A 21,574-nucleotide genomic window follows, 5' to 3' on the forward strand; every position below is an offset into this window, starting at 1 on the left:
AATTTTTCTCACTAATTTTAAGTGAATCTCAGATACCAGGAAGGTTGAACGAATTTGCTCTGCCCTCCTTCCCCTATTTATAGGGGAAAAGAGGGAGGTGGTTGCGCCTTCTGTTGGAACATCCTGGAAGGCCCAAGTGGACCTGATTGCTATTTGCATATCCTTGTTTACTAAATACACCCCCCCCATTGCCCTTTTTTGCTGATTCTTTTTCCATTACATTATGGAACTTCACGAATTACGTAACGATACTTGTTTTCTTTCCGTAATGTCACGAAACTTTACGGATTACGCAACCGTCCCCTCTTTGGCTTTTGGAATGTTACGGAACTTTACGGATTGCACAATAATGCTTCCTTTTGACTCCCGACATGTCGCGGAACTTCACGGATTGCCTAACGATGGGTGTCAAGTTCCTCGAAGCGGTCATGCGAAGGTTGCATCCCAACAAACAGATGGTCCCCGGACAAAATTAGGGTATGAAAGGTGTTATTGTGTTCAATTTTACTTAAACACTTATGGCACCCCATTGATCAGGCCAAATGGTTCTGGGTTCAGTGGGCAAGGTCGAGAGTGCATGTTCTTAAGAAGTAAATGACACAACATAGGAAGTTAAGATGCAAATCATTAATCCAATATTTATAAATGCAGCGATCATGGTTTACAAAGGATTTTAAGACTTTGGAAATCCCAATGAGTTCTCAAAGAACAATCATGTATTGAGCCTTCTAGCGCCCTAGGTACTATGCATAATATTGTTTGACGATATCGGAATTCATGGGCGAAGGCAACTCCTCATCATCCATGCTGGCAAGCAACAATGTCCCTCCTGAAAACTCCTTTTCCACGACAAAAGGTCCCTCATAATTTGGAGCCCACTTCCCGCTGTGGTACTTTTGTGCTTGGGATACTTTCTTCAAGACGAGATCCCTCTCGTTGAACTTACGCGAGCACACCTTCTTGTCAAAAGCTTTCTTCACTCAGATTTTATAAAACCGTACATGGCTCATGGCGGCCAACCTATTTCCTTCCATAAGATTCAACTGATCAAAGTGAGTTTGGGCCCACTCTGATTCCTCCAACCCTGATTCGACAAGAATTCTCAAAGAAGGGACCTCTACTTCAAACAAAAGCACAACCTCCATCCGGTAGACCAAAGAGAAAGGGGTTGCCCCAATCAATGTGCATACTGAGGTTCGATAACCATGCAATGCAAAAGGGAGCATCTCGTGCCAATCCTTGTATGACACAGTCATCTTCTAAACTATTTTCTTGATGTTCTTATTAGCAGCCTCAACCTCCCTATTCATTTTGGGTCTGTAAGGCATAGAATTATGGTGTTGGATCTTGAAATCCTCACACATTTCCTTCATCATTTTATTGTTCAGATTGGTGGCATTATCAGTGATAATCTTCCTGGGCAACCCATACCGGCAGATTATCTCTTTCTTGATGAACCTGACCACCACACTCCTAGTCACACTGGGCGTACGAAGCCGCTTCAACCCATTTGGTGAAGTAGTCAATGGCGACCAAAATGAAGTGATGCCCATTCGAAGCTTTGGGCTCGATAGCTCCGATCACGTCTATACCCCACATAGAGAACGACCAAGGCATCACTAAGACGTTCAAAGGTATGGGCCGAGCATTGATATTATCGGTGAAGGCTTGGAACTTGTGGCACTTTCTCACATGGATACAACAATCATTCTCCATAGTGAGCCAGTAGTACCCTTGATGCAATCCTACCTGTCGCAACGTGCCCTTCGCGGGCGAGCGAGCGCGAGGCTCACGGGTGCGCTTTCCAAAGGAGGAAAGGTGCGCGGAGTCGCCACGAACGTTTATTTGTGGAAAACGTCGGAAAAACCAAAGGAAACCGGTCAAAATGAAAATTCTAAGTTCGGGAGTTGTATTTACGCTTGAGGACGGTATTAGCACCTCTCACGTTTGTCTCAAAGGACAACAGTCTATTTTTTAGAATTGTGGAAATTGCGTTACCTTAATTTTTATTTCTTTTTATTTTTTGAGGTCGACAAAAGCGGGGCTTTTGCTCCTACGTACCCTCCTTTGGAGAGGAAATCTGACCTACGTAGTTCTTTCTTATGTGTGAATCAAGTGGTTCTTTTTACTTAAAAAGTGATCATTTTAAGGCGTTGGACCTTTAAAATGATCCATTTTACTTGGTAAGAAAACAGAGATGATAAACTTTCAAAACCCTATTTTTTGTGGACGAGCTTGACTAGGCGAGTTGATTTTAGCCTTAGTTTCACTTTAGTTATTAGTCAATTCAATTAAGAATGAGAAATCCCAAAGAGAAAACGTCCGATTGATTTTTCGCTTTTATTTTACTAAAAGGCATTTTTGGATTACTATATTATTATTTTACCTCTTTTTTGATTTCCAACGTGGTTACGGCACGACCGAACGGTCGGAATTCATTTTAACCAAAATTAACGGATGATACAATTCAAACGATCTGTGGAAATTTGTTTTATTTTTAGATTAAGCGAGAAATGACTTAAATAAATGGCTTAAGCACGTTAAAAGGGGGGTATAAAAAGTAGACGAAAACAAGAATAAAAATACATGAAACAAAATGTGGACCACCACGGGTACATAGAATGAATTGAAAAGCTTGGTTTGAGGTACTTACGCGTTGAAGACTGAAGAAAACGAAGAACGAACGATGGATCTTGAAGAACGGTCGAGAATCTTCGCGTAATTACTCACGGAAACGTTACGGAAGCGCCTCGACTTGGATTTTCTTCACGGAACTAATTTTCCTCAGCTATTTCGAGAGAGAGAGAAATGCCTAAGGGGCTGAACCCTTTTCTTCTTCACTTCTCCCCCTATTTATAGCAAAATAGGGGAGAAGCTTGCCGCCCAGCTCGCCCAGGCGAGCAAGGTTGCTTCCTCCAGAAGAAACAACCTTCTGGAGGAATCTTCTGGAGGGCTCAAGTGGGCCTGGTTGCTATTTACACCCCCTGTTTACTAAATGCACCCCCTTTCTATTTTTTGTGTAATTCTTTTTCCGTAACGTTACGAAACTTTACGAATTTCGTAACGATACCTATTTTCCTTCCGCAAGGTTACGAATCCTTACGGATTATGTATTTACTCTTTTTTAGCTTTCGAAGAAGTTACGAAAACTCACGGATTGCGCAAAAACACCTCTTTTCGATTTCCGCCACATTACGGAATTTCACAAATCACGCAAGCTTGCTTCCTTTCGATTTCTCAGACGTCTCGGGACTTCATTTATTGCACGTCATCAAGTAATAATCCCCGGACGAAATTAGGGTATGACAGTTGCCCCTCTTTACTTACCTCTCATCGAAGATAAGAGGAAAGCAAAGATAGGACACTGATTTCGTCCGTCCTGGCCTTTCCGTGATGACGACTCTCATCTCTATTTCTTCTTTTTTCTTCTGTGCAAAACAAAATACAAACAACAACCAGAACAACGAATATAATACACACATACACATATACACATACTTGGCGAAGGAACCGATCTGGAAAACAACAGAATAACGTGCTTCCAAGTCACCAGAAGCTTCGCCCTTGATAATGGAGACACATGAACAGCGCTAGGCAATGACATTCATGGTGCTCCGAACAAAGGTGGAGTATGGGGGATTGCCTTGAGGGTCCGCACTTAGGCAATCATGAAACTCAGCTCCAAACTCGAAAGTGGAGGGCACATGAACAGCCCTAAGCAATAACATTCATGTGGCTCCGGAACAGGATGAGAATGGAGGATTGCCTTGAGGGTCCTCTCTTAGGCAATCATGAAACACAACTCCAAACTCAAAAGTGGAGGACACATGAACAGCCCTAAGCAATAACATTCATGTGGCTCCGGAAAAGGACAAGAATGGAGGATTGCCTTGAGGGTCCTCTCTTAGGCAATCATGGAACACAGCTCCAAACTCGAAAATGGAGTGCACATGAATGACAACGCAATTCATTCATGTGGCTCTGGAAAAGGATGAGAATGGAGGATTGCCTTGAGGGTCCTCTCTTAGGCAATCATGGAACATAACTCCAAACTCAAAAGTGGAGGACACATGAACAGCCCTAAGCAAGAACATTCATGTGGCTCCGGAAAAGGACGAGAATGGAGGATTGCCTTGAGGGTCCTCTCTTAGGAAATCATGGAACACAGCTCCAAACTCGAAAATGGAGTACACATGAATGACAACGCAATTCATTCATGTGGCTCCGGAAAAGGATGAGAATGGAGGATTGCCTTGAGGGTCCTCTCTTAGGCAATCATGGAACACAGCTCCAAACCCGAAAGTGGAGGACACATGAACAGCCCTAAGCAATAACATTCATGTGGCTCCGGAAAAGGATGAGAATGGAGGATTGCCTTCAGGGTCCTCTCTTAGGCAATCACGGAACACAGCACCAAACTCAAAAAGTGGAGGACAGATGAATAGCCCTAAGCAATAACATTCATGTGGCTCCGGAAAAGGATGAGAATGGAGGATTGCCTTGAGGGTCCTCTCTTAGGCAATCATGGAACACAGCTCCAAACTCGAAAATGGAGTACACATGAATGACAATGCAATTCATTCATGTGGCTCCGGAAAAGGATGAGAATGGAGGATTGCCTTGAGGGTCCTCTCTTAGGCAATCATGGAACACAACTCCAAACTCGAAAAGTGGAGGACACATGAACAGCCCTAAGCAATAACATTCATGTGGCTCCGGAAAAGGACGAGAATGGAGGATTGCCTTGAGGGTCCTCTCTTAGGCAATCATGGCACACAGCTCCAAACTCGAAAAGTGGAGGACACATGAACAGCCCTAAGCAATAACATTCATGTGGCTCCGGAAAAGGACGAGAATGGAGGATTGCCTTGAGGGTCCTCTCTTAGGCAATCATGGCACACAGCTCCAAACTCGAAAATGGAGGACACATGAATGACAACGCAATTCATTCATGTGGCTCTGGAAAAGGATGAGAATGGAGGATTGTCTTGAGGGTCCTCTCTTAGGCAATCATGGAACACAGCTTCAAACTCAAAAGTGGAGGACACATGAACAGCCCTAAGCAATAACATTCATGTGGCTCTGGAAAAGGATGAGAATGGAGGATTGCCTTGAGGGTCCTCTCTTAGGCAATCATGGAACACAGCTTCAAACTCAAAAGTGGAAGACACATGAACAGCCCTAAGCAATAACATTCATGTGGCTCTGGGAAAGGATGAGAATGGAGGATTGCCTTGAGGGTCCTCGGATTGCCTTGAGGGTCCTCTCTTAGGCAATCATGGAACACAGCAAAAAACTCAAAAGTGGAGGACAGATGAACAGCCCTAAGCAATAACATTCATGTGGCTCCGGAACAGGATGAGAATGGAGGATTGCCTTGAGGGTCCTCTCGTAGGCAATCATGAAACACAACTCCAAACTAAAAAGTGGAGGACACATGAACAGCCCTAAGCAATAACATTCATGTGGCTCCGGAAAAGGACAAGAATGGAGGATTGCCTTGAGGGTCCTCTCTTAGGCAATCATGGAACACAGCTCCAAACTCGAAAATGGAGTGCACATGAATGACAACGCAATTCATTCATGTGGCTCTGGAAAAGGATGAGAATGGAGGATTGCCTTGAGGGTCCTCTCTTAGGCAATCATGGAACATAACTCCAAACTCAAAAGTGGAGGACACATGAACAGCCCTAAGCAAGAACATTCATGTGGCTCCGGAAAAGGACGAGAATGGAGGATTGCCTTGAGGTTCCTCTCTTAGGCAATCATGGAACACAGCTCCAAACTCGAAAATGTAGTACACATGAATGACAACGCAATTCATTCATGTGGCTCCGGAAAAGGATGAGAATGGAGGATTGCCTTGAGGGTCCTCTCTTAGGCAATCATGGAACACAGCTCCAAACCCGAAAGTGGAGGACACATGAACAGCCCTAAGCAATAACATTCATGTGGCTCCGGAAAAGGATGAGAATGGAGGATTGCCTTCAGGGTCCTCTCTTAGGCAATCACGGAACACAGCTCCAAACTCAAAAAGTGGAGGACACATGAATAGCCCTAAGCAATAACATTCATGTAGCTCCGGAAAAGGATGAGAATGGAGGATTGCCTTGAGGGTCCTCTCTTAGGCAATCATGGAACACAGCTCCAAACTCGAAAATGGAGTACACATGAATGACAATGCAATTCATTCATGTGGCTCCGGAAAAGGATGAGAATGGAGGATTGCCTTGAGGGTCCTCTCTTAGGCAATCATGGAACACAACTCCAAACTCGAAAAGTGGAGGACACATGAACAGCCCTAAGCAATAACATTCATGTGGCTCCGGAAAAGGACGAGAATGGAGGATTGCCTTGAGGGTCCTCTCTTAGGCAATCATGGCACACAGCTCCAAACTCGAAAAGTGGAGGACACATGAACAGCCCTAAGCAATAACATTCATGTGGCTCCGGAAAAGGACGAGAATGGAGGATTGCCTTGAGGGTCCTCTCTTAGGCAATCATGGCACACAGCTCCAAACTCGAAAATGGAGGACACATGAATGACAACGCAATTCATTCATGTGGCTCTGGAAAAGGATGAGAATGGAGGATTGTCTTGAGGGTCCTCTCTTAGGCAATCATGGAACACAGCTTCAAACTCAAAAGTGGAGGACACATGAACAGCCCTAAGCAATAACATTCATGTGGCTCTGGAAAAGGATGAGAATGGAGGATTGCCTTGAGGGTCCTCTCTTAGGCAATCATGGAACACAACTTCAAACTCAAAAGTGGAAGACACATGAACAGCCCTAAGCAATAACATTCATGTGGCTCTGGGAAAGGATGAGAATGGAGGATTGCCTTGAGGGTCCTCGGATTGCCTTGAGGGTCCTCTCTTAGGCAATCATGGAACACAGCAAAAAACTCAAAAGTGGAGGACAGATGAACAGCCCTAAGCAATAACATTCATGTGGCTCCGGAACAGGATGAGAATGGAGGATTGCCTTGAGGGTCCTCTCGTAGGCAATCATGAAACACAACTCCAAACTAAAAAGTGGAGGACACATGAACAGCCCTAAGCAATAACATTCATGTGGCTCCGGAAAAGGACAAGAATGGAGGATTGCCTTGAGGGTCCTCTCTTAGGCAATCATGGAACACAGCTCCAAACTCGAAAATGGAGTGCACATGAATGACAACGCAATTCATTCATGTGGCTCTGGAAAAGGATGAGAATGGAGGATTGCCTTGAGGGTCCTCTCTTAGGCAATCATGGAACATAACTCCAAACTCAAAAGTGGAGGACACATGAACAGCCCTAAGCAAGAACATTCATGTGGCTCCGGAAAAGGACGAGAATGGTGGATTGCCTTGAGGTTCCTCTCTTAGGCAATCATGGAACACAGCTCCAAACTCGAAAATGTAGTACACATGAATGACAACGCAATTCATTCATGTGGCTCCGGAAAAGGATGAGAATGGAGGATTGCCTTGAGGGTCCTCTCTTAGGCAATCATGGAACACAGCTCCAAACCCGAAAGTGGAGGACACATGAACAGCCCTAAGCAATAACATTCATGTGGCTCCGGAAAAGGATGAGAATGGAGGATTGCCTTCAGGGTCCTCTCTTAGGCAATCACGGAACACAGCTCCAAACTCAAAAAGTGGAGGACACATGAATAGCCCTAAGCAATAACATTCATGTGGCTCCGGAAAAGGATGAGAATGGAGGATTGCCTTGAGGGTCCTCTCTTAGGCAATCATGGAACACAGCTCCAAACTCGAAAATGGAGTACACATGAATGACAATGCAATTCATTCATGTGGCTCCGGAAAAGGATGAGAATGGAGGATTGCCTTGAGGGTCCTCTCTTAGGCAATCATGGAACACAACTCCAAACTCGAAAAGTGGAGGACACATGAACAGCCCTAAGCAATAACATTCATGTGGCTCCGGAAAAGGACGAGAATGGAGGATTGCCTTGAGGGTCCTCTCTTAGGCAATCATGGCACACAGCTCCAAACTCGAAAATGGAGGACACATGAATGACAACGCAATTCATTCATGTGGCTCTGGAAAAGGATGAGAATGTAGGATTGTCTTGAGGGTCCTCTCTTAGGCAATCATGGAACACAGTTTCAAACTCAAAAGTGGAGGACACATGAACAACTCTAAGCAATAACATTCATGTGGCTCTGGAAAAGGATGAGAATGGAGGATTGCCTTGAGGGTCCTCTCTTAGGCAATCATGGAACACAGCTTCAAACTCAAAAGTGGAGGACACATGAACAGCCCTAAGCAATAACATTCACGTGGCTCTGGGAAAGGATGAGAATGGAGGATTGCCTTGAGGGTCCTCTCATAGGCAATCATGGAACACAGCTTCAAACTCGAAAAGTGGAGGACACATGAATGACAATGCAATTCATTCATGTGGCTCCGTAAAAGGACGAGAATGGAGGATTGCCTTGAGGGTCCTCTCTTAGGCAATCATGGAACACAGCTCCAAACTCGAAAATGGAGGACACATGAATGACAACGCAATTCATTCATGTGGCTCCGGAAAAGGGTGTTGGCGGGACCGAACGGTCCACCGGGTTTTTCCACCTAAAAGGATAACATGCTTTTTGCAAAGAAAAAGAAATCATTCGCGAGAGCACCACATCTTAGAGAAACAATATACTTGTGCCAAGGGTAATCTTCCTTATAACTGAGAATGAAGGGTAGGATGTCAACTTCTAGCTTTCAAATGAACACGCAGGGGAAACATCGGGCTAAGCTGAAAATAAATCACTCATAGTGTATAAAACTCACAAGGCAAGTGTCTTATCCTATTCCCAAACCATAACTGCACCAGGACTCTATTTTGCACGCGACTTCATATCGAATCACAAATCAAACGTACGATCACTGACCAATAGGATTTTCTCGAGGTCAGTGTTTTTGGAGAGGAATCTGGGTGTTTCGGTCTTTTCCTTTTTGTTCATGTGGGGTGGGATATTGCCAGTCAAGAATGATTCTGAGTGGCAATCTGGCTTTTGGAGACTTTCTATCCTCCTTCTTTCATTGATCGAGAATTGCTTCTTTTCCCTTTTTACTTACTTTCGATCATTGATCAGGAATCCTTCTTTCCTTTCTTCTGTTCTTTTCTTTATTTTCATTTTTTTCTTTTTTTCTTTCTTTCCATTTCTTCCTTTTCTTTCTTTTCACTTTTCCTTCCCCCATCCCTTTCTTTGGGAAATCGGGTTTAGCATTCTATTTGCTCTCCCTTGAGGAGATTCTGCTGTCCTTTGCTTCGGGGGAAAGAATGAGGATTCCTTTTTTACAGGCCAAGGTTCAAAATGGTCTAAGGTTGTATTTCAATGGGGTCCTTTATCGCGGGAACCCCAATCTTGATATCTGGGGCGAAACAAATTTGGGCGTCAAGGTGTCTATTTTGGGACGAGCTTCCATATTGTTCCATAAGGCACGCGTGACAATGATGATTTGAAAATAACGTGCAAAATTAGTCATGGCTACAACCAGGTGGGCACTCAAGCATCCCGTTTATGGAATTGTGACACTACGGTTGGGAATTTACACAGACAAACCCAACGTTTCCAAATCATGTTCTTTCATCAGTTCAATGCATTCATCCATCCTTATCTCGGTTCATTCCGGAAAATAAACTCTTAGCATCAATCCCTTGTTTCCAGAAGATGTGTTTGCTCTTTACGAATGATTCATACTTCTTAACTACAACATGTTGATCTTTGCGGTCTTTCTTTCTTTTTACTTTTTGTTTTATTTTTAAATATGTTCACTAAAACTATACACTTGTGGTTCTTTATGAGGAAAATCTTTCTTTATACATCTATGACAAACTTTTTCTGTACACGCATTAGAACTCTTCTTCTTACGTCACACGGTCTATATACAAACCCTATTTACATTCAAAGATTTTCATTTTTCCCAACACACCCTTATGGTTCACACAAAGGTTTCTTCATATACACTCGTTGCTCACACACACAAGAATTCCTTTCCACGCATCATTTACACACAAGAATCCTTCTATACACATTTCCTTTTACATACATGTATAAATAAAAACCTTTTTCTTTTCTTTATGAACATGACTTTTATTCACAACGCTTTTTTTCTTTCTATTAGGATTTTTGGTTCATTTTATTTTATTATTTTTAGGACGACGTTCCTAAAAATGAAAAAAAAACTCTACGCGGTTCCAGCATTTCAACAAACATTATTGTCAACAACGAAACAAATACCGACGTAACAACTCAAGTGATATGTATGTACAAAACAAAAGTCAGTCAAAACAAAACAAACGTTAGTCCCTCAGTTAAACAAATGATAAATGATGGAACATACGAATTTGGGGATCCCACGGTCATGTGGCTCCGCATGCCCCCAGACTCTTGGGTCATGGTAACAAAAGCTGGGGTGGTCGACAAAAGCAGGGCTTTTGCTCCTACGTATCCTCAATTTGTGATGAGGAACTCAGACCTACGTAGTTCTTGACAACTGTGAGACTAAAAATTGTCTCGGTGTTTTCTTCACCAAAATGCGAACATGCTTTAGTAAAGAGACAAAACTTCCAACTGATCAGAGCAACATATGCTTTTTGGATGAAAAACAATGTGTCTATCGGGGAAGGAGAGTATGCTGATGAAATTTTCTCATAACCGTAAATGAGATTTTGGATGTTAGCATTTCATTTCTAAACGACCATTTAGAGGAAACACTGGGTCCAACAAAGATAGGAGAAAATCACTCAAAGTGTATCAATCTCACACAAGTAAGTGTTTTATCCTAATTCCAAACCATAGATATGTCATGACTTGATTTTTCAAATCATTTCCTATCAAATCAAAGATTACATGCGTGATCATGGATCAATAGGACTTATTTTGGGAATGGATTTTAGGTGGGGAATTTGGCTTTGAGTGTTTTTGGGCCTTTTCCTTTTCTGTTTTTGTTTAGTGCGTGGCGAGAAAGTCGCTAGCGCACAGGATTTTGGTTGGCAATCAAAGGGAGAGGGCCACTTTGGGTCGTGATTTCCTTTCTTTTTTGTTTACTTGGTGACAATTCTGTATTGTTCAGATATTGTCTGGTCTGAAGACCTTTCTGCATATTTCTTTTGTTTTCTTTTGATCGAGAATTTTCCTTTCTTCTTTTTTTTTTTTTGCTTTCTCCCACTCTTTCTTTGGAATTTTCTTTCTGTTTTGTGTCTTCTCCCTTTCTTGGATTGGGAATTCTCTCTTCTTTTTTTGTGTCTTCTCCCTTTCTTGGATTGGGAATTTTCCTTCTCTTTGTGTTTTCTTCCGAGGGTAAGGATTATGGTGAGTTGGGATTTTGGCTCAAGGCTTGTAAAACGGCTGGTCATGATATATGTCAGGGTTTGACCAGCGGTTCGGGGATAAAGGGGATGTCCTACATTATTCCCATGATGCACATGCAACAATGATGATTAGGAAATTTATGCAAAACTGGTCATGCATGCACCCATGTGGACACTCAAGCATTAAGTTTTTATGGTCATGTGACACTAGGGCTCAGGATTCATTTTCCCTATTTTAAGTTAACTCAGTGTTTCCAAAACACGTTTTTTTATCAATTTGTGCATTCATTCGAGTCCATTTTGGGAGTCCGAGAAAATTTTCACAGCATTCACCCTTCAGGCGTATACACACATTTTCTTTCAAAAACTGGTTATGATCAGTGAATTTTTTTCAAAGAAAAGCTGGAAGTTATCCCTTTTCAAAATCATGTTGACTTTTCAGCTAGACAATATTTTACTATTATTTTTTTATTATTATTTTTCTTCCTTTTTATTCTTTTCTTGCTCGCTTTCTTTTTCCTCTCTCTTTTTTCATGAGGTATTTTGCTACCTAAACATACGTATAATATTTTTGATATATACATGCATATCCAAGGTATCTTGCTACCTAAACATACATATATATGTTTTGTGAAGTATTTTTGCTACATACATGCATATTCAAGGTATCTTTCTACCTAAACATACATATATATATTTTGTGAAGTATTTTTTACTACATACATGCATATCCAAGGTATCTTTCTACCTAAACATACATATATACATATATATTTTTTTTTGTGAGGTATGACTACCTTCCGAGCTTGTGCTTGTTTTATTTAAATTCCTAGGATCATGAGCAACTAGGTGTGTTCTGCTATGACTTGAGAAACAAAAAGTGATCAAATAACAAGAGATTTAAAAGTTACTAGGTTGCCTCCTAGTAGCGCTTCTTTAACGTCTTGAGCTGGACGCTTTATGACTTGTCGGTCACGGACCTAGTACTTTGCTTACCTTTGACTTTGGACTTGGTCGGCCATGGGTCGTAAGCAACGCTCTAACCTTTTTGTGGATGAGCTGAGGTGAACTCTAGAGGTGATGGCGGTGCGTCTGCTGCCCGCTGCCGGCCATCCTCAGGCTGTTGTGGTGTTTCGCCCTGCGCCTGCCTGTGGACGCAGTACTTCTTGATAAAAGCTTGATTAGTAGGGGGCCTGATGCCCTCGCTGGAGGTGACAGGTACTCCGTAGAACTGATAGAGACCCGTAATTAAAGCTTGAAAACTCCAAGACCCTGTTGGACTTCTTCGGGTCCACTGGTTGTCTTGCAGGCGTGATCCCTGCAAACAATAGATGAAATCAGAAATCAGTTGAGCGATGTGCATACTTACCTATGTCATGATGACGTGACCTTGCCGGGGGGAATGGGCACCCTGTAGGACTACGGAGGCCCGTAACCAAAGCTAGAAACCCCAGGGCCCTGTTGGACTTCTCCGGGTCCACTGGGTGTCTTTGTGGGTGTGATTCCTGCAAACAATAGATGACATCAGAAATCAATTGAGTCACGTGCATACTTACCTATGTCACGATAGCATGACCTCGCTGGGGGGACGGGCACCCTGTAGGACTACAGAGGCCCGTAACCAGAGCTGGAAACCCTAGGGCCCTGTTGGACTTCTTCGGGCCCACTGGGCGACTTGTGGGCGCGATCCCGGCAAACAATAGATGACATCAGAAATCAATTGAACCATGTGCATACTTACCTACGTCATGACGGCACAGACCAACCGATACATCTGCAAGGGAAGATTGGCATTATGGTCGCCGGGCAGAATGTTACTAAATAGCAACGTCATCCATATCCATGTAAAAGTGGTCATGTTGGTGCGCATGATCCACACTCGTCTTTTTGCAGCGGCACAGGTGAAATCTTGCCCCGGTATGCATAGTAGATGCGTGATATCCTCCCTCTCTGGATGTGCTCGCACAGTTGGTCGGGCCTAATATCAGGGGGTGGCCGAGGAACTGATAAAAGGAAACTACTGGCCCCTTAACTGGGAGCGCAAGTCTCGGTTAAGCATCTAAGGGCAAAGGACCTTATATTCTCTTAAGGTGTGGATATGGAGAACACTGAAAATGAGGACGCGTAGCCCTCTAAAGGCGAGGGCGTGCAACCCTCTGCAGGAGAGGACATATAGTCCTCTAAAGGTGATAGGTACTAGTACCCAATGGTCCACCTTTATGAGAAAGCAAGAGATCGACTCATCGAGAGGGCCGGTCATCCAAAAAGATTGGACACGAGATGTAGGAAATCTATGCAGTTAACATGATTTTTAGGGATGCAGACGCATGCAACCTTTGTTGTGAAATTTGGTAATGCTGACCGCACATGAAACAATGCAATGCAATGGAAAGTTGTACAATGTTCATGACATTCTTTCCCTATTTTGTGATTTTGATTTTGATTTAATCTTTTTGGAAAACACAGATTGACTGTCCTTTTGAAAAAGGTGATAATTCATGCAACCCTATCCTATCTTTTGCAAATCTCTCCGGGAACTCCCTCAGAGTGTATGTTCTGTTTGATTTAGTCACTTGTCCATTTTGGAGTGACGTCAATGGAGTCGTTCGACGTTTAATCAATCTATTGAAATTCCAGGGTTTGTCTCCCTTTTTTTTTCTTGTTTAAAAACATCGACGGGTGAGAACTTTTGATTTGTCCCTATGTTCACGTGAGGCTCATGCACGATGCCCCTCATTGCCCCAGTGTAAGGCTTTGAGGTACCAATTGTTATCTTTTGTCATGACCTTGTAGCTGGGAACCTATTGGGTGAAAACTTCTAATCTGCCCCTAGGTTCGCTTGAGGTTTTTGCATGGGGCCTTTCATTGCCCCAGTGTAGGGCTTAGAGGTACCAATTGTTGTCTTGTTTTCACGACCTCGTAATGAGGAAGAATGAAAGACGCAGTTGATTTCACAACCCCGTAATGAGGAAGAATGAAAGACGCAGTTGATTCTTGCAAAAAGAATTTTCCAAGGACGAGAAATAGTTGAAGGATCTTTCAGTTGATGGATTAAGTCAAATGACTCCTATGTAGAAGCAAGATGTTTTGATGTCTTGATGATGCTAAAGGATCAAGTGCTTCTAAGTTTTATTCAAGACAAGAATCCAAGAAAATCAAGATATATGATCAAGTTGATCTCTAGAATCTTTAGGAAGAAGTTTCCAAATCGAAAAAACAAAAGGTTTGACCAATGAATTCTATCATTTCAAATTGAGATTTTCTCTATGGTAATCGATTACCGGCAGTTGAAAATGTTTCAAATTTTTAAAACCTGTAATCGATTACACCAGTCTTGTTATTGATTACCAGAGGGGATTTTCAGAATATAATTCCCAAGAGTCACATCTATTCAAATGGTTTATGAATGGCCATCAAAGGTGACTTGGAAACACGAACTTACAGGGGGTTTTTAATGCCAAAAAATTTATCCTCTCAAAAGATTAAGAGTTTTTCTGAACTGAAATGTTTTATCCTCTCAAAAGATCCCTTGGCACTTGCATATTCAATAAGGAATTTTGATTGATCTTCATTGTACAATCTATCTCTTTTAAGATAGATCTCTTCTTCTCATCTTCTTATTTCTGAAAAGGGATTAAGAGACCGTGGGTCTCTTGTTGTAGGGGATTCTTGAACACAAGGGAAGGATTGTCCCTGTGTGCATTGTTAATCCGAAAAGAGAGAGTGAAAGTTTAATTGGGGAATAATCTTCGTATCTTAATTCAACCCCCATTTTTCTTAAGTTAACTGAGGCCATTTGTCCAACATCCTATTCTTGATAACTCACTTCTCTCTAAAAAGACAAACTTTCCGGAATGATAAAATGAGGTCACATGAATGTCTTGAAAACACAGTCAATCAAATGTTTTTTTTTTCTTTTTGAACTCCCTTTTTTATTTTTATTTTGAAACTTATTTGTTTTGAACTTTACTCGTTGATTTACGGCACCCCCACCAACGTGCAAGACGAGTAATCTCTGATTGAACGGTCTTGGAAGTCCAAACTTAGGAGCACAGGTCGCTTGAGCAAACAGACCAATGGCTTGCACCCACATTCCGGTGAAAGTTGAATAAGCAAAGATGCGTTTGTGAGAGGATGAGGGACAAAGATATCAACTTTATCCATTTCTTTTAACATTGTAACTGTGGTTTACAATGATGGTACAAACTTGAAAATCCTGATGAGTCATTAGAGACATCTAACAACAACTTTCAAAATTGCCCCATGTGTGGCATCTCTTGTCAATGTCAGGATTTACACACGATTCTCCTCAAATTTCAGCCAGCCCGCATCAATTAGACCTTGCACCTTATGCTTCAGAGCCCTACAATGCTCAATGGAATGCCCCGGGGCTTCTCCGTGACAAGCACACGTTGCGTTCGAGTCGTATTCTCGGAGAAATGGAGGTTGATGAACCTTGGTTGGGGTTATGGCTACCATTGAATTATCAAGCAAATATGGGAACAAGTCATCATAGGACACTAGAATTGGGGTGAATTCTATAGGCTTTCTCGCTGCAAAATTCATTTCTTGGTTGGTGCTCTTGGTTTGTGCTAAAGGTGATGTTCGTCATTGGAAGTGCGGAAGACAGACTTTGTGGTTGTTTTAGGGATGGCCTTTGTGGATAACTGGGCGGTGGGTAAGGAGAAGGTTGGTTATTGGCTGAGTAATGACATTGTTGGGTTGGTGGGAAACTTGGCTGTATAGGAATGGCAGTCACAGCACGGGCTTCTCCTTCACCCTCACCCTCCTCATTTGCCCCAGTTTTCTCATTCGTCCAAGCAGGATGACTAAATTTGCCTCTTTTCAGACCCACATCGATCCTTTCACTGCCAAAGACCAAATCCGCAAAGCTTTGAAGGTGTGTAGCCCACCATCTTTTCATAGTAGAATACTGGTAATGCGTCTACTATCATTGTCATCATTGTTTTTCTCTGTCATTGAGGTGCTACTTGGGTTGCCAAGTCTCTCTACCTTTGGGCGTATCCTTTGAAAGATCTGTGCCCTCTTTTTGCACATGTTCTGTAGTTGCATCCTATCCGAAGCCATTATACTGACACTGCCTAACGAAGGCAACCACTAGGTCCTTCCAAGAATGGACTCGGGAAGGTTCCAAGTTAGTGTACCAGGTAACAGCTACCCCAGTAAGACTTTCTTGGAAGGAATGTATCAGCAATTCCTCATCTTTTGCATATGCCCCAATCCTTCGACAATACATCTTTAGATGGTTCTTGGGGCAAGTAGTCCCCTTGTACTCGTCAAAGTCCAACACCTTGAACTTGGGAGGGGTGATGATATTGGGTACTAGGAACAACTCTTCTAGGTTAGCAAAGGCATAATCTTCACCTCCTTCAATGGCCCTGAGCCTTTCCTCTAGATGATCCAACTTTCCCATTTCTGCCATAGCATGAGGGTTTTTACTTGTTGTGGAATGCAAGAGGTGTAGCTGGGGGTGATACTGAGGGCCTTCCGAAGTGTTTTCAAGGGGTATACCACCAACTGTTTTCCCTTCAGCGGCATATCCGAGCCAAGGCTCGAAGTCGGCTAGATTGTGATGGGGAATTTCATGTGTCTCCCCCATGGTTTAAGAGACATGTGCATGATCAGTTCGGGGTTGTTGGCTCTCAATGGGTATAGGAGTGGAGTTATTGACATTCTTATTGGGAGTGTACGCCACATTGGGTGGCGTATAGTTGAGAGGCAAGCCATATGGCGGGAAGGCGTGCTCGTTTTGAATTTGCACATCATGGGGGCCGCCCATACTTCCCAAATCTTTGCCTACCGTAGCTGAGGTTGGATGATTCATTTGGTTGAGGCCCGATGGGGACTTCGGGTTCACCTTAGCAACAATGCTGGTAGTGGCAACTGCAACCGCGTTGGCTTCCATTATCTTCTTCATGCTCATTATGGCCTCCATCATTGCGGCCATTTGCTCTTTCATGGCCTCCATGTCGGCCTTCATCTTCTCTTGTACCTCCTCTACTTCACCCATTACTCTAGCTCAGTTGAGGTTCGGTGAGGGCACCGTAAAGCATGTTTTTTCTCTTTTTTATAACAACGATTAAGTTTTCTTTTTCAAGGAAAAAATGCAATGAGCAATGAAACCAATGAATAACATGGATGTATGCGAATGATGCACAATTGAAGTATTGCGAATTTTTACACAGGATATGGGGTTGAATCAATTTAGATTTTCAACATCGTCTATGACATCTCCGTCAAGGTGAAACTGGAAGTAACAGGGACATCAACAACCCTAAATGTGTTTGGCATTAGACGAAGGAGCGATGTAACACGATCCATCTTTTGCCCCAATTTTTTGCAAGATGGTTACTTCCATACTTCAACTTGACTCGATGAACCTTTTCGTAAAAGCACGAGCTTGGTTCAACCCCATAACCCAAGAAATGGAAATTTTGATCGCCAATACTTCATCAACAATTCATAGGGATGAAAGACTCGAGAATACGCATGCTATGCATGGAAAATGTAATTATGAGATTGAGATGCCCGAAGAAACATCCTTTCTTAGTTAACCATGCATTAGGTACCATGTTCAATCATTTTGTTTTTTAAGTGAAATGGATTTATGATCCCAACACGGTTGGCTCATGGTATCGAATATATGCAACTAAGAATGCAGCGTGAATTTTCGCGCTTCCCCTTTTTTTTGTTTTTGTTTTGTAGAGGAAAATACAAGGATCATGTATGAGCAAACATGTAGAACAAAAAGTATGTTGAACGCATATGCATGATGATGCAATGACTCATGCAAAATGGGAATGTGATAACGGACAAATGCAGGAACGATATGTTCATTATGATGCTGAAGAGATGCTTATGCGGTGCATGATATGAATGCATTTACGGACACGAGAACCCGGAAAATTATCTCTCCTTATTGCGCATTTGGGGGGCGCAGTGCCCCATGTGTGCAGTTAAGAAGACAATATGGATCTTCCGGCTTCCCATGACAAAAGACGAGACCCACATACAATGCATGTGTGACGGTATGATGCAGATGCGCATGCATGAAACGGAAAGAAAACAACACAAAGGGGTAATTCAGACATACGAGACTGCAGAGACCTAATTTTAATGCTACGTTTGGGCATGATGGTGCCTCGACGTAGCATTAAAAAGGTTACGTACTACTCTAAAGAAAACAAACACCACCAGCAAAAACTATAAACTAGTGCTATTTATCAAAAGATGCATGAGAACAAATGGCACGTAGCGTGTTTGCTCTTTGCCCCTATTTGGGAACCTATGGGATAATATCTAGGGGTTGCTACTAACTAACTTCCCAACAATTTACAACTCACACGGCCGTTCTCTAGAGGTATCATCACTCAAGATAATAATATTGTGGCGGTATGGAATACCAGCGACAACACATTATAAAGAGAGAAAGCTCTAGACGGGGTTTCACTATTATCAAGCAAGTCGGAGACCTAGCATGATGATAGATTCACCTCCACTCCTTAAATCCCCATGAACCCGGGTGTAGGGCCCCCCCTTTTTTTACTCAAACCCGTGGGTGCTTAGAATGCAGTGTAAAGAATGCGAAACAGACAACAGTTATTTACATTTTACACAGTTCAATAAAAGCACACACAAAGTTTCACAATTCCACAATTCCTAAAATAGGCCAAACTCACAAAAATCCCCAGTGGAGTCGCCAACTGTCGCAACGTGCCCTTCGTGGGCGAGCGAGGGCGAGGCTCACGGGTGCGCTTTCCAAAGGAGGAAAGGTGCGCGGAGTCGCCACCAACGTTTATTTGTGGAAAACGTCGGAAAAACCGAAGGAAACCGGTCAAAATGAAAATTCTAAGTTCGGGAGTTGTATTTACGCTTGAGGACGGTATTAGCACTTCTCACGTTTGTCTCAAAGGACAACAGTCTATTTTTTAGAATTGTGGAAATTGTGTTACCTTAACTTTTATTTCTTTTTATTTTTTGAGGTCGACAAAAGCGGGGCTTTTGCTCCTACGTACCCTCCTTTGGAGAGGAAATCAGACCTACGTAGTTCTTTCTTATGCGTGAATCAAGTGGTTCTTTTTACTTAAAAAGTGATCATTTTAAGGCGTTGGACCTTAAAAATGATCCATTTTACTGGGTAAGAAAACTGAGATGATAAACTTTCAAAACCCTATTTTTTGTGGACGAGCTTGACTAGGCGAGTTGATTTTAGCCTTAGCTTCACTTTAGTTATTAGTCAATTCAATTAAGAATGAGAAATCCCAAACAGAAAACGTCCGATTGATTTTTTGCTTTTATTTTACTAAAAGGCATTTTTGGATTATTATATTATTATTTTACCTCTTTTTTTATTTCCAACGTGGTTACGGCACGACCGAACGGTCGGAATTCATTTTAACCAAAATTAACGGATGATACAATTCAAACGATCGGTGGAAATTTGTTTTATTTTTAGATTAAGCGAGAAATGACTTAAATAAATGGCTTAAGCACGTCAAAAGGGGGGTATAAAAAGTAGACGAAAACAAGAATAAAAATACATGAAACAAAATGTGGACCACCACGGGTACATAGAATGAATTGAAAAGCTTGGTTTGAGGTACTTACCCGTTGAAGACTGAAGAAAACGAAGAACGAACGATGGATCTTGAAGAACGGTCGAGAATCTTCGCGTAATTACTCACAGAAACGTTACGAAAATGTTACGGAAGCGCCTCGGCTTGGATTTTCTTCACGGAACTAATTTTCCTCAGCTATTTCGAGAGAGAGAGAGAAGTGCCTAAGGGGCTGAACCCTTTTCTTCTTCACTTCTCCCCCTATTTATAGCAAAATAGGGGAGAAGCTTGCCGCCCAGCTCGCCCAGGCGAGCAAGGTTGCTTCCTCCAGAAGCAACAACCTTCTGGAGGAATCTTTTGGAGGGCCCAAGTGGGCCTGGTTGCTATTTACACCCCCCTGTTTACTAAATGCACCCCCTTTCTATTTTTTTGTAATTCTTTTTCCGTAACGTTACGAAACTTTACGAATTTCGTAACGATACCTATTTTCCTTCCGCAAGGTTACGAATCCTTACGGATTATGAATTTACTCTTTTTTAGCTTTCGAAGAAGTTACGGAAACTCACGGATTGCGCAAAAACACCTCTTTTCTATTTCCGCCACATTACGGAATTTCACGAATCACGCAAGCCTGCTTCCTTTCGATTTCTAAGACGTCTCGGGACTTCATTTATTGCACGTCATCAAGTAATAATCCCCGGACGAAATTAGGGTATGACACTACCCCCCAAGGGTATTGGATAGAAGAATCCAAGAGGATTAGGCTAGAGCTACTGGTTCTCATGAACCTTAGGGTAGATTTTTTAGCCCATGGGTCAAGGTTGGATCCACTCTTCTTTGTAAATATTAGAATAGGTTTTTCCTTCTTATAGGCCTTGTATTTCAGGGCATTTTGAGTAGTCTTTGTAGTAGGGACTTTTTTTTTGTATTTTCATGTATTTTTGGAATGGGTGTAAGCTTAGCTATTATAGGGGGTGTGTAGCTAAGCTCTAGCTTCTCATCTCAAAGAGGTGAGCTTAGCTATTAGAGAGGTGTGTGTAGCTAAGCTCTAGCTTCTTAGGAATCTTCTCAAGGAAGCTTCTCAAGGAGGTGAGCTTAGTTATTAGAGGGGTGTGTGTAGCTAAGCTCTAGCTTCTCAAGGAAGTTTTCTCAAAGAAGCTTCTCAAGGAAGTTTTCTCAAGAAAGCTTCTCAAGGAAGCTACCTAGTCTATAAATAGAAGCATGTGTAACACTTGTTGTAACTTTGATGAATAAAAGTCTTATGAGACATACTTTAAAGTTACACTTCTCTCCCTCTTTTATTCCTTCAATTTCGTGCTCCCCTCTTCTCCCTTTCTTTTCCTCCATTAAAGCATCCTCTTCAAGCTTCTTATCCAAGGCGCATTCTTGGTGGTGAAGCTCCTTCTTCCATGGCTTATTGGATGGTGCCTCTTCTCATTTGCCTTCCACTGCATCTCCACGGTGGAAAATCACCATTGAAGGACCTCATTGAATCTCAAAGATCCAGCCTCCATAAAAGCTCCACAAGCAAGCTTCCATCAACCCTATCTCAGAATATTTCGGGCCATGACATGTCCGTTGGCATGTGTTCCAAAGGATCCCTCATGCACTTCCACATATACATGGTTCCCTCATGCGCTTTCCAAAGGATCTGCTCAGCCTCCTTGGCATCCA

Source organism: Glycine max, chromosome 4, assembly GCF_000004515.6.
Source record: "Glycine max cultivar Williams 82 chromosome 4, Glycine_max_v4.0, whole genome shotgun sequence".
NCBI lineage: Eukaryota > Viridiplantae > Streptophyta > Magnoliopsida > Fabales > Fabaceae > Glycine > Glycine max.